The sequence below is a fragment of the Ambystoma mexicanum genome, chromosome 7q (assembly GCF_040938575.1).
Source record: "Ambystoma mexicanum isolate Mex_15411 chromosome 7q, UKY_AmexF1_1, whole genome shotgun sequence".
Taxonomy (NCBI): domain Eukaryota; kingdom Metazoa; phylum Chordata; class Amphibia; order Caudata; family Ambystomatidae; genus Ambystoma; species Ambystoma mexicanum.
In genome coordinates, this window is record NC_090941.1 from 977,759,265 (window position 1) to 977,772,070 (window position 12,806).

Sequence of the window (12,806 nt, forward strand, 5' to 3'; positions counted from 1 at the left end):
CTGCTTACGGAATATAGACATTCTGTTATCTGGCATAGCCTGTTATACGGCACAATTGATTCCCCCAAGGGTGGTGGATAACAAGGGTTTGAGCAAGTCCAGATTTCGTCCAGTATTAATACTTACTTATGGGGTCATTCTATTGGGCTGTTCAATCCTAAAAGTGTGATTGCCATCATCGCTAACAGGGGAGTTACTAGGTCTGGAAAAGACCCGGGGCTACGCTGATGTCGAAACTGTTGGGACTGGGGGGCTAGCTAGCCTTTTGGTAGTAGCTCCTGAGATTCTATCCGGGGCTACAACCAAAAGATCAGGGGCTATAGCCCACTTAGCCTCCACTAGCAACGCCCCTGATCGCTAAGCCATCCCGCCTACGTCAATTGAAACGGGAACTATATGCTCTGTTTGTATTGGGCCTTCTTCTCTCTGTATTTTCACTCTATGGAATTCACCTCGATGTTTGGTCCCGGTTGAGTGATGGCTGGACCGGTCAACATGATCTTTACTAAAAACAAAGCTGTGAACTGAAGCTGAAGGATGGCTTAAACTGTTTGATCAGTGTTGCACGGAGAAGGGTTTCTTCAGGCTCTTATTGGCTACAGTGTTCACATTAAGCATGTTGCGTTTTTTTTCATTTTACATCCAAAAGTATCTGGGGGTGGTAGATCCGGGAATAATAAGGTAAGTACTAATGAGCATAGCCAACACGAAAAGCACCACCACAAAGAGCAGATGTTTAAGAGCTGAAGAGGGTGGAGAACAAGGAGACCTACCATGCACAGTTAGAGTGGCAGCGCACGTATTGTGTGGGAAGGGTCCTGCATAGAGGTCTGCAAGTGACCAGGGGAGGTGGCCAGTGGAGTTCAAGATTCCCTTATGCGGAGAGATAGCCCTTGTGATGACAGAAACAGTAGGGAGACTACTCACCATGGCACTCTTCCTGCTCCCACCTGCAAGGCTAAAAACCTTGGTGTCATCTTCGACTCCACACTTTCCTTCTCTCCTCATATCTCTGACATCTCTAAAAAGTCCCAGTACCAGCTGCACTTCCTCAGAGGTATTCTTCCCTTCCTCTCCTTCCCCCAGAAGCTCACTGTCTCCAGAGCCCTGGTTCTCTCTAGGCTGGACTATTACAACAGCCTCTTTCTAAATCTGCCTGCCTCTACTCTCCGCCCTCTGCAACTGCAACTGCGAGACTTGTCCTTGGCCTCAAGCCCAGGGATCGTATCTCTCCAGGACTGAAATCTCTGCACTGGCTCCCAGTGGCCGCGAGGATTAAGTTCAAAACCCTCTGCATTGTCCACAAGGCCTTCTGGGGCCTGGGGCCTCAATACCTTCAACTCTCTCTTCATAAATATCTTCCTTCCCGAGCTTTTCGCTCATCTGCCTCCAACTCCCTCAGGGTCAGTCGCTTCTCCAAGCAACGAGTTTGTTGGTAGATCTCTTTCTTCAGCTGGGGCCTCCCTCTGGAACAGCCTCCCTGCTTCCCTGAAACTTGAGGAGAACCACCTCCGGTTCCGGAAGCACCTCAAAACTTTCCCCTTTGCTTCTGCTTTCTCTCCTCCCCTCCCCTGTTGAATTCCTGGCTGAAACTGTACTGGTTACCTTGCCACCCTCTGATCTCAGGGCCAGGTACCCTCCCCTGCCAGTTACACACCTGCACTGCTTCCCTGGCAACCCCTGACCTTGGGGCCTGTTTCTGTACCCCTACAGTCCCCCACCAGCATTTGACACCTGATGTCTGCACTTACCCTTGCCACCAGCTGGCCATACTTCTCTTATTGTTTTGTGTTTATTCTTTATCCCATGTACTGCACTGGCCCCACCCGCCTCCCATTCCACACTTTTCCCTTTCCCCCTTCCCCCTTCCCCGGCACTTGCGCGATCAGAATGACACTTGGCCGGGGGGGGCGCTGTTGCGCGCATCGAGCATGGCTGCCTAGAGGGAGAGCTCACGCTCGAAAGCAATCCTGGTACTAAATATATCCTTTCAGTACCATCCCGCCCTGGAGCGACTGTAGCGACACTAGCGATCTGCGGAAGGTGACGAGAGAAGGAGGAAGTGGGTGAGAGGAACCCGGGAGCCGTATGCCACTCCCGCCGAGTGTGCGACTGGAGGCGCTGCGGCTGTTGCGGGGTCCTGCCTCCGGGCCCACATCTCCACGCGGCGGTCGCCCGCGGCTCCGCTGAGAGAAGCGGGCCGAAGTTGGAGACACACGGGGAGGGCGCCACCCCCCGTACCTAGTAAGTGATACCGGGCCCGGGGAGGAGGCCCTGTTGGCACATTAAGCGCCCGCAAGGTGCACTTTTTCAGCACACGACCCACAGTGGTAACTGCCGAGGGGGGAGGCCCACATTATTTATATATCACAGCTGCAGTCCCAGGTGGCACAGCAGGCTGAACCTGCTGGTGAAATAAGTACAAATCCTCAAGCGCGGAACAACCGCTCGCAACCCTAATATGTCCTAAAAAAATAAGGACACGTCCAAATAGCCTCCGCTGGCGATCCCTATTGCTCCAGGAGCGCTGCTTAGTTTAGTTTAATTTAGTTTATTTATAGAGCGCGTCCGAACCCTCAGGTAGCTGGGCGCATAATTATGTGCACAGCATAGTTACATATTGTTAAACACAGCAACAAATAAAAAGGGTACATACATTCAACGGTAAAAGGGAATGGTACAGAGAGTGGCATGAAATAATTACAACGGAAAGTGAGGACCGAGTTACATGGTGGTCCGGTTCAAGATTTAAGTAGGACATACAGTTTTAGATGGCGGAGAGAAGAGGCTTGGAGTATGTGTAAGTAAATGGCAAGGTGTTTATGTTGCGAGCCAGGATTTCACCATGGCTCTGAATGGCCAGAAAGAAGCTTCCGATCTGATTGCAAGGGGGAGAGAATTCTAGCATTGAGCTGCGAGAACTGGGAAACTTGATCCTCCTGCTGTTTTTAGGTTGTAGTAGGGAACCTTTAGTTGTTGCAGGTAAGGAGTTCTGGTGGGTCTGTTGGAGCAGTGTCTAGTGAATTTGTCCAATAGGTAGCATGGGGCAGAGAGTGACAGGCACTTATGTGTGATAACAAGGGTTCTTAGCTTAATTCTGTCCCGGCTACATGCCCCAACAAGGCAATCATCCAAACAGGCCTGGAGATCAGCCAGGGAGGATCTGGCCAATACAGGACTGCCAGGACCACTTCTGGTACACATGCAGAATATTCTGAGCTAGGAGCAGACATGCAGGGAAACACCCCCCCATCTTCTACTGTGCAACATCGCATTTGGCGGCGATACGTGTGAGAACACAGTCCACCGTCAACCGCAAGTCACAACACATTGGCCGCAACGAGAAGAAGGGTACAGGAGGGAAAAGGACCGGCCCGATGGATACCTTCGCCAGCTCGCAACCGCATGGGGCAGCTGGGGGGGCACCACAGACACCTGATAGGCAGGAGAATTATCCAATAGATCGCCTGGCAATGCTGGTGCAGAATGGGTTCATGGCTGTGAATGTTAAGTTCGGATGACATAGTGGCGACAATCGGATCCCTGAAAGCATGAGTGGAAAAAGAGAGCGTGCGTATCACTGAGGCAGAAAACAGGATAAGCACGAGCGAGGATACGTTTTCACAACAGTCGCGACATAGCCCACTTCAAAACGGAACTGCATAAAACTCAAAACAAGTGTGAAGATCTCGAATCGAGATCCCGGAGGAAAAACATCCGGATCGTTGGGGTTTCAGAGACCTTTGGCAAAGGACCTATGGAGAAACAAGTGGAAAACCTGTTGAAAGTTATCCTAGGAGCCGACTCCTTTTCGGAACACTTTCTAATTGAAAGGGCCCACCGTACCCTAGCACACCCCCGAAACCAGGAACTCCCCCTCGCACCATAATTGCACGGCTCCTTAACTACAGGGACAGGGACACCATACTTCGATTATCCAGGGAGAAAGGAACTTTAGATCACAAACAGAACAGAATTCACATATACCCCGATTTCTCAGCTAACATACAAACACAAAGGAGATCCTATGAAAGGGTGAAAAGGCAGCTACGGATGCGCAATGTACCCTATGCCCTTATCTTCCCGGCAAAAATGAGAATACAACACGGGGTAGAGCTCACGTCTTGGAGAACCCCACAGAAGCCATGACATATGTGGAAGCTTCCATCCGTTGCCTCCTGGAAATCGGGCGATTGACCAAAATGCGAGACCACAACCGAGAGATGAGTAGCGAGACCACACAGACTGAAAGGGGGAATACTAGCCAGCTACCTACCGCCACAAGAAAGAAAAGTACAGTAGCATGGACGGCCTGAACAAAGACTTATGATCAACCGAGCCATGAGCCTCCGTTGGGGCTAGCCAGATGACTGCAACAGGCGACCCTCAGGAAAGCTCCACCAGTTCAAGGGAATGAAAATTGAAGGGCAGCATCGTCAAGTTGGGAGAGATGATGTGGGTGGGGGACCAAAGTATCACAGGATGTTTAGCTCCGTTGAGCAGTGTGGGAATGGGCAGGGGCTGTTGAGGTTCTGGGACTCAGTTGGAGGAGTCCTACAAGTTAAAAATTGTGGTGACATTGCAACACATGGAACTCTCCTGAGTAACAGTAAGACAAGAGACATAACGAGGGAATACAGATATGGCTCATCCTAATATGACGGTTCGAGGGCTGAAGCTAAAACTTCTCACATGGTACATCCGTGGTCTGAAAAACCGCGCCAAGTTGAACAAGGTGGGGACTTATATCACCAGACACCATCCCCAGATAATCATGTTACAAGAAACTCATGCACTTCAGAGGGTCAATGCTGAGCTCTTGAGAGGGTGGGAGCAGCATAGATATTACACTGAATACTCTTCACAGGCAAGAGAAGTACTCACCCTGATCCACCTCTCCATTGGTTTTCATTTTGGAAAAAGTAAAATAGACCCTCAGGGTCGCTATGTTAGAGTGTGGGGCAGCATTGCTGGGGAAGAACTAATATTAGTGAATACGTATTGTCCAAATGTGGACGACCCTGATTTCTACACAAATGTAATGCAAGAGATAGGCTTCTCTGGAAGCGAGCAAATATTGTGGGGAAGAGATTTCAACACCATCTTGGATATTACTTTAGACCGCTCCACCTCTAAACACAGAAATCCCATGAAAACAGCTGTTATCCTACAACATATCCTATTGCAACTAACAATGGTGGACGCCTGGAGAACACTACACCCACATAAAAGACAGTACTCATTTTACTCCTTAGAACATGACACTGAATCTCGTATAGATTAGTGCCTGGTGTCCGCATCTCTTATGAACCAAATCGATAATAGTGAAATAATTCCCCGTACCGTATCGGATCACTCCCCTATCCTTTTAGATATGTTAATGTTAATGTTAAAGGACATTTGTACTGTGCAATATCACCACCGGAGTGGTCCCCTGGTGCTCTGGCGGCTCTGAAAGAGGAGGGGAGGTTGAGTTAGTGGGAGGAGGCAGGAAAAGTGCAAGCGAGCAGTGATGTGCTGTTGGCGGCCTCAGCCCGGTGGGTCCGTTGGCTGGGCCTGGGGTGTTTGCGGCAGGTAGTCGTCGTGTAATGTTGTGCAAGACTATGCATGTTTTTGTTTTGTCGTTGCAATGTAGTGAAGTTTGTGCGTGTTGTTGTGCTGTAGATTTTGGTTGTGTTTGGTTTGGAGTTTGAGAGGTATATGCAGAAAGGGAAATTGTTAGTAGGGTTGGTTAGTTTGTGTCTCTATGCTGAATTCAGGTGCTCAGCTTGTGCAGTTTCCTCTGGTGCGGCTCTGTCCTGATCTGGGTCCGACTGGCATACAAGGTTCCTTACTCCTCTGGCCCCCACCTCTAACATGCTCTCTCATAGCTCCCCTTATCCTCCCTTCATACTCCTGTGGCCAGTGCACCTGCCAATGTCAACCTCTCAGGTAGAGTGGTGATTTCCAATATCTCGACAATTCCACACCACTGTGGTACCTGGCGGTAACTAAGGGACGGGCGAAAGTGTTGGTGGGATTGTCTGGGGGAGTTGGCTCAGTCTTCGTGCGTGCCGCCTGTGTTCCAGTCTATCAGGTGTCACCCATCCAGGTGCCGTGGGAGCTACCCTCTTGGGTCGGGGATGTCCGTGTCCTTTCCGGATTAGTCCTCTTTTTTCCAGTTTCGGTTTCCAGATTTAGTCTGTGGTGTTGAAGAGCCAGGTTTTTAGTGATTTCCTGAATCTTAGGTGATCTTCAGTGTTTCTTATTTCTTTTGGGATGTTGTTCCAGGTTTTTGCGGCTAAGTGGTAGAAGGAGGTGCCTCCAAGTTTTTTCTTAAGGTATGGTTTGAGTTCCAGGAGGATTTCGTTGCTTGATCGGAGGGGTCTCGTTGGTTTGTAGACTGTTATTTTCTTTTGTAGGAATTCTGCTCCTTGTCCGCTGATTGCCCTGTGCGTTATGCACATTGTTTTGAAGGTGATGCAAAGTTTTACTGGGAACCAGTGTAGTGTTTTTAGGGCTGGAGTGATGTGGTCTCTTCTGGATAGTTTGAGGAGTAGAAGGAATGGAATGTTTAAAGGTAACACATAAATGGGTTTTAAAGGGTTGGGTTGAAAGGAAAGAAATTTACGATAGAGACACTTATTTTTCAAAGGAAACTCATTCAGTTTTATATTAAAGGCGGGGAGAAAGAGAACCCTATACATACCCGGAGAATTGGCGGCACTCGAACCTATGAGCAGAGAGAAGGGTCAAGGGACCTAACCAGATGCCCATACACAAATGTGTCTGCTGTGCAGTTTTGACAGTGGACAAACTCCTGTGAAAACTCCCATATCGTTGAATGGACTAAGTGGCCTATGCAGTGAAAGTTCCAGGAACTTGCTGCAAAGCATGCCTAAAAAGAGGACAAATACGACCGGACAGACAATCTATGGAGTCCAAACCAAGATGATTCGGGTGGAAGAAATACACAATGAATAAAGAATAGAGGGAAAATCAACGTGTAAAAATACAAATGGGGAACCAGGAAATGTTATGGGATGGGAGCGATGGAACAAATGTGGAGTATAAGCCACACTTGAATAAAGTGTGACAAACGGGCTGGTGGGTTACCTCAAAGCGTGATCTACTTTCAAATTCTCATAGTGGCTGTAAAATTGTCTGAGACATATAGTTAGTTTAAAGTTAACTGGGTAATAGTGGTGGGATTTAGATAAAAGTAAACACAGGTATTCTTTAGGGACACATACATGTTTAGACTAGGAGAATATAATGTGTTACTACTGACATTGTAGAAATGTCGTAGGATACCTCCCATATTAAAATAAATTATATCACAGAAAAGGGTTATTAGGTGATTATATTTTTATAATATAAAAAAGATAAAAAAAACAAAACATAACATTTGTACGTTCAATTACAAATTACAAATGCATATGTCATCCATCATAAAAGAAAAATGACACCTAACAACAAAATACAGTGATTCCAATGCATTTGTGTTTGGTATCTGAACATCATGATTACAAGCTATTTCCTTAAACTGTATAAAGTATAAGACAGAGCACATAATTTCCCACCTGCAGCAGATCATGCCATTTTTCCCAATATCAACATTTCTAACAAAACATACTGATAGTTGTTTGGATCAATGCCACTGGAAGTCCATGATTTCGACTTAGTGGATCTTGCACATGTATAGGGAAAATGCAAATTATATCTACTTCAGTTCTAGTTCATTGGTGTTCTCCAAGGCCAGAGCCATCAAGAAGTTAGGCATTAGGAATTAGAAATGTCATATCAAGATATGACATTAGAAAATCTAAAACCCCCGGTCAGAAGATGGAGGATTCCATCTGACATCCTTAAAGACCCAACAGTAGCAGACGCACTACATACAGAGGTAGAATACTTCCTTGAAACCAATAAGAATTCAGCCAATAGATATGCAACTCTATGGGAGACATTCAAGGTATGGGTGAGGGGGATCCTGATTTCCAAATACACGGGGCTGATGAGGTCTGTCAGGGTGGAACTGGTGGAAATAGAGAAACGGTTGGGAGAGTTGGAAACGCGATATACAACCGCACATGAAGACAACACCCTGGCGAACATCAACAGAAACCTGCAAGAGTTCAATAGGTTAGCCACCAGGGAACTACTGTATATGGCAACTCCAATCAGAGCACGCCGATACGGCGAGGGGAACAGGACAGGTCGCACCTGGCCAACCTGTTAAAGGCTGAGAGACATCATACACCGATCTCCAGCATAATAGGGGGGACGGCACAGTAACCACAAGTGAGGAGGACATAAATAGAGAATTCACCCATTTCTACACAGAACTATATGCCAATCATGACCTGAAAGCAGCCACTGACATTAGAGAATATCTAGACAAAATCACACTCTGGACATTGACAATAGAGCATAGACTGCTGCTGGACCAGCCCCTAACGGTCGACGAGATAAAGGAAGCAATAAAATCGTTAGCTTACAGAAAGGCACCCGGCTCAGACGGACTGGGAGCCGAGTTATACAAGGAGCTCAATGAGGAGCTGGCCCCAGTATTACCGTCTGTATGGGAGGAGGCCATGGAGTTGGGAACACTTCCATCATCCATGAGAGAGGCCATAATAACGGTGCTCCTCAAGCCCAGGCGTCCGCCGAATGAGATGTACTCTTACTGGCCCATATCCCTTATAAATTGTGATGCAAAAATATTTGCAAAAATCCTGGCCACGAGACTCCTACCCAACATGTCCGTGTTGGTGCATCTGGACCAATGCAGATTTATTCCCACCAGGTAAACGGCACTATATCTCCGAAGGCTGTTCGGCGTTATGGCCCAGATTAAACCCGGAGCCCAGGCAGTGGCCGTATCTCTGGATGCCGAAAAGGCGTTCGATTCAGTGTCATGGACATACTTGTTTATGTTGCTTGAGAAATTTGGACTAGGCCCATACTTTCTAAAATGCGTAAGGTTATTATACACTAACACGGCAGCCAGGGTACTGACTAATCGCACCATGTCTGAATGGTTCGAGCTGGGAAGGGGTACGAGACAGGGTTGCCCGTTCTCCTCCATACTGTTCGCCCCTACAATGGAACCGGTCGCAGCAGCAGTTAGGGAACATCAGGAGCAGAGGGGTAAAAAGATAGCGGGCCTAACCAGTCAATATCTCTATATGCAGATGATACTCTGTTATACGTCTGAGAGCCAGACATACACCTGAGGCCAGCAATGGAAACCGTACATGAGTTTGCAGAATACTCAGGATATAGAACCAACCGCTCCAAATCTGAAATCTTCCTTCCCCCTGACGCCTGCCACTAGATATCCAAACAACACACAGGGCCTACAGTGGTCTCCTATTAAGATAAGATACCTGGGTATTATTGTGTCGGGAGACAAAGCATCCCTATACTCGAACAACCATGACTCATTATTAAATATGATTTCCGCTAAACTCCGCTTCTGGGCCAAACTTCCCATGTCACTTATCGGCCGGGTCACTATACTGAAAATGGTTGTTTTACCCAAGCTATTATATATATTTACTAATATCCTGATATGGCCTGGTAGACGGTTCTTTGACACTCTTAGATCCATGGCTGTAGAGTTTGTTTGGTGCGGGGGGCGGCCAGAATGAAATGGGAAAAAATGGTGGAACCCTATAACAAAGGTGGCATAGCAGCCCCAGACTTCGAAATTATATTACCTGGTGGCACAGGCCCAGTTTGTCAGACACTGGTACGATGAACAAGATACCTCACCCCACATCTGTTTAGAGAAACACGCAGCACACCCAACCAACTTAAGGTCAGTCATCTTCCAAAATAAACACAAGGAAGAATGTCCATTCGATCCAGTCAGTACAACAGTACACGCATGGTCCAAGATTTACCGTAGGCTTGAATTGGAGACACCATATTATTCTGAGGCCCCGTTCTGGAACTTCCCCGGTATAGCGCCCACATACGATCCAGATGTGCAGAAAACATGGGACCCGGAGGGAGAATTTAAAATCAAGGACATGTTCCCCAACAGCAGATTTATAACATTAGAAGAGTTCCAAAACGGGGATGGGGAGAGACCAGTTGATGATATTACAATATCACAGAATGAGAATGGCATTTAAGGCTAGATGGCCACTGTTCCCAGATGAGCCCCCACCACACCCACGCCTCGTGGCTCTGTCCACCCAGTCGGGAACCAGTGTCTTGGGACTTTACACGGCTGTACAGGCCAACACTCCGACGGTAAACATGATAAAGGCCTCCTGGGAAACGGATCTGGGTACTACCATAACAGAGAGATCCTGGGAGAGATACTGTGAACTGACCAAGAGGGTATACATGAACGCAGGCCTCAGGCTGATTCAATTTAAGGTGTTGAACAAGTTACACTATACCCCCCAAAAAATTGCGAAATTCACACAAAACTGTCCTGGCAAGTGTCAGAAGTGCGGGGCTGAACTGGCTGACTCGTTCCGCATGTACTGGAGCTGCCCGCACATATGTGTATTCTGGGGGGAGGTGGCGAAAATCCTGGAAGAGGTCACGCAGGTACCGGCAGACCTCACGCCACAAAACTACCTGTTTGGTGATATAGGAAAGCGATCTGAGGTAACCAGAAGGCTCTTTAACATTAGGTGCGCAGTGGCCAAGAAGTCCATTCTGCAAAAGTGGAAGAGTGCACAGGCACCACACATTAATCACTTTCTTAAGGAGCTAATGTATGTTAATGAGTGCGAGGAACACTATGTAATGTCACTCCCGAACACAAGTAAACCAAAGGACATCTGGGCCCCGTTCAGAGTGTATCTATGTGAAATGGACTCGACCAGTGGTAGTCCGACAGGGCCCAGTAATACGTCAAACATGTAATACCGCACATTATGTTATGAACTTGAACTAAACTTCTCTGTTATGGATATGTATGGAATGTCGTGTTGTTGCAATGTTGTGTACCACAATCAATAAATAACGCTTTTAAAAAAAAGAATGACACTTGGCCTAGTAGCATCGCTGTCTCTGTCTTCCCTCTGTTCCCACTTCCTTGCTGCGTCGCGCCTTGAAACACTTGTGTATAGTGGCGTTATAAATGCCATTTCATATCATATCATAACTATGGGTGTAACCTAGGATCCACTGTCTGGAGGTTCCTTTTCTTGGCATTTATTGTACTCTTTAAGAACCAGACCAGCTGGTCGTGAGAGAGAGCTTGGAGAGGCATGTCATTGCAAAGAGTGCAGACTTAAATACTCGCACCATGTTTGCTCTCAGCAGCAAATGAATGCATGTTGTGACCTGTGATCCGAATATTCGAGTCCATTTCTGAGTATCCTATCCCGCTGCAGATCATTCCTGGCAGGTTGCAGTAGTCCCTGTGCATCAACACTGTCTCACCAGCTCCCCTTCCCCAGCCTAGAGATGTGTGTTCGATGTTATTGCAATACAAGTTTAGGTCTATACACCCAATTGTTTATGAATCCCCTAGAATCAGACTTCAAGGAGTTTAGAAACAAGCCAAGAGGCTATTTAAATGTATTTGCATATGGTAGCAGTGGCATGAACTTTCTCCGCAAGCTTTTAAAAATGGCTCCAGCGCTTGGGCGAAAAAGGTAAGACGCTTGTCTGGGTCAGGCTATCCATAACACTTAAATCTTGGCACTTTACACTTATCCTGGCCGTTGGAGGACGAGTCGCTCGTCAGCTGTTATTAATAGGTTTAAATCATCTTTCAACTCTACTCTGACACTCATTTTAAACTACTTGACAAGCAACTGTTTTGATGCACTGTTCCTCCACGCAATGCAGGATAGCCGACAAATCCCTTAATGCTGTAAATGGATATCCTCTTCTTTGGAAATCCAGCCCCGCACTCCTGCCTTTCACCTGGCCCGATATGACTGTGACAACGCATACATTATTGACATAACTTAGACTTTCACATCAACTTCATCCCACAAATAAGGGGTGTAACCCGCAAAACTTACCACCAACTTCACTTATTGAAAACATATCCTATCGGGGGCGTGGCTTGGCACAGCGGAAGATGGCAGCCTAGCTCATGGGCTCCGCTCCAGTGGAATTTAAAGACATTTATAAAATAGTTAAAAAGTTATCCACTTACCATATTTTTTGATCCTCTGGGTACCGCTTAGCACCTGCTTCGATTCCGGTACGTCGGAGGAGCTTCGTGGAGGTTCTGCAAGCCGTCCTTCATCGAGGTCTTCTTCCGGGAGGCAGGGCCCTTCAAGCCGTGTCATCCCGTGCGTGGCGTGGCTGGCTATTCCTGTCAACTGGGTGACAGCGGTGACAGGCGCGGCCCGCTTCTGTCAACAGGAACCCTCATGCCACACAACACATAATTTAAAGGGAAAGGAGGAGAGGGAAGGGTTTTTTTCTGTTTATTCTTTTGTTAAAAGAAAAAGACTTTGCATTCACATTTAAAACATCTACTAACTTTTAAATAACCCTTGGAAAAGAAAAAGGGAAAAAGAAGGAAACAAGGGAGAAAAATAGGAGAAAGAAGAAGAGGGGAAAATATAAAAAGAGGAAGGGAGGAAAGGGATAAATAAAGAAGAGAAAGGAAGAGGAAAAAGAAAGAAATTAGAAAAGAAGAAAGAGAAAGGGAAAGGAGAGGAGCAATAAAAACAAAAAGGAGAAGGAAAACGAGGGAAAAAAGAGAAAGGGAGGAAAGAGAAAAGATGCAAGAACATAAAGGAAGGGAACGGAAGATAAAAGAAAAGAAAGATAAGTTAAATAAAGAAGATAGAGGAAAAGGAAGAGAAGAAGTGAATTATACACACGAGGAG

The 12,806-nt window shown here is 46.8% G+C and overlaps 1 long non-coding RNA gene across 2 annotated transcripts in view; it reads right to left on the bottom strand.

The window, feature by feature from the left end:
- Nucleotides 1-12,263, bottom strand: part of LOC138528443 (uncharacterized) — a 39,490-nt gene extending 27,227 nt beyond the window's left edge. For both annotated transcript variants that reach the window (XR_011284145.1, XR_011284146.1), the window contains exon 1: nt 12,122-12,263. This is a non-coding gene — a long non-coding RNA (uncharacterized lncRNA). The remainder of the gene's footprint in view (nt 1-12,121) is intronic.
- Nucleotides 12,264-12,806: the final 543 nt, after the last annotated feature.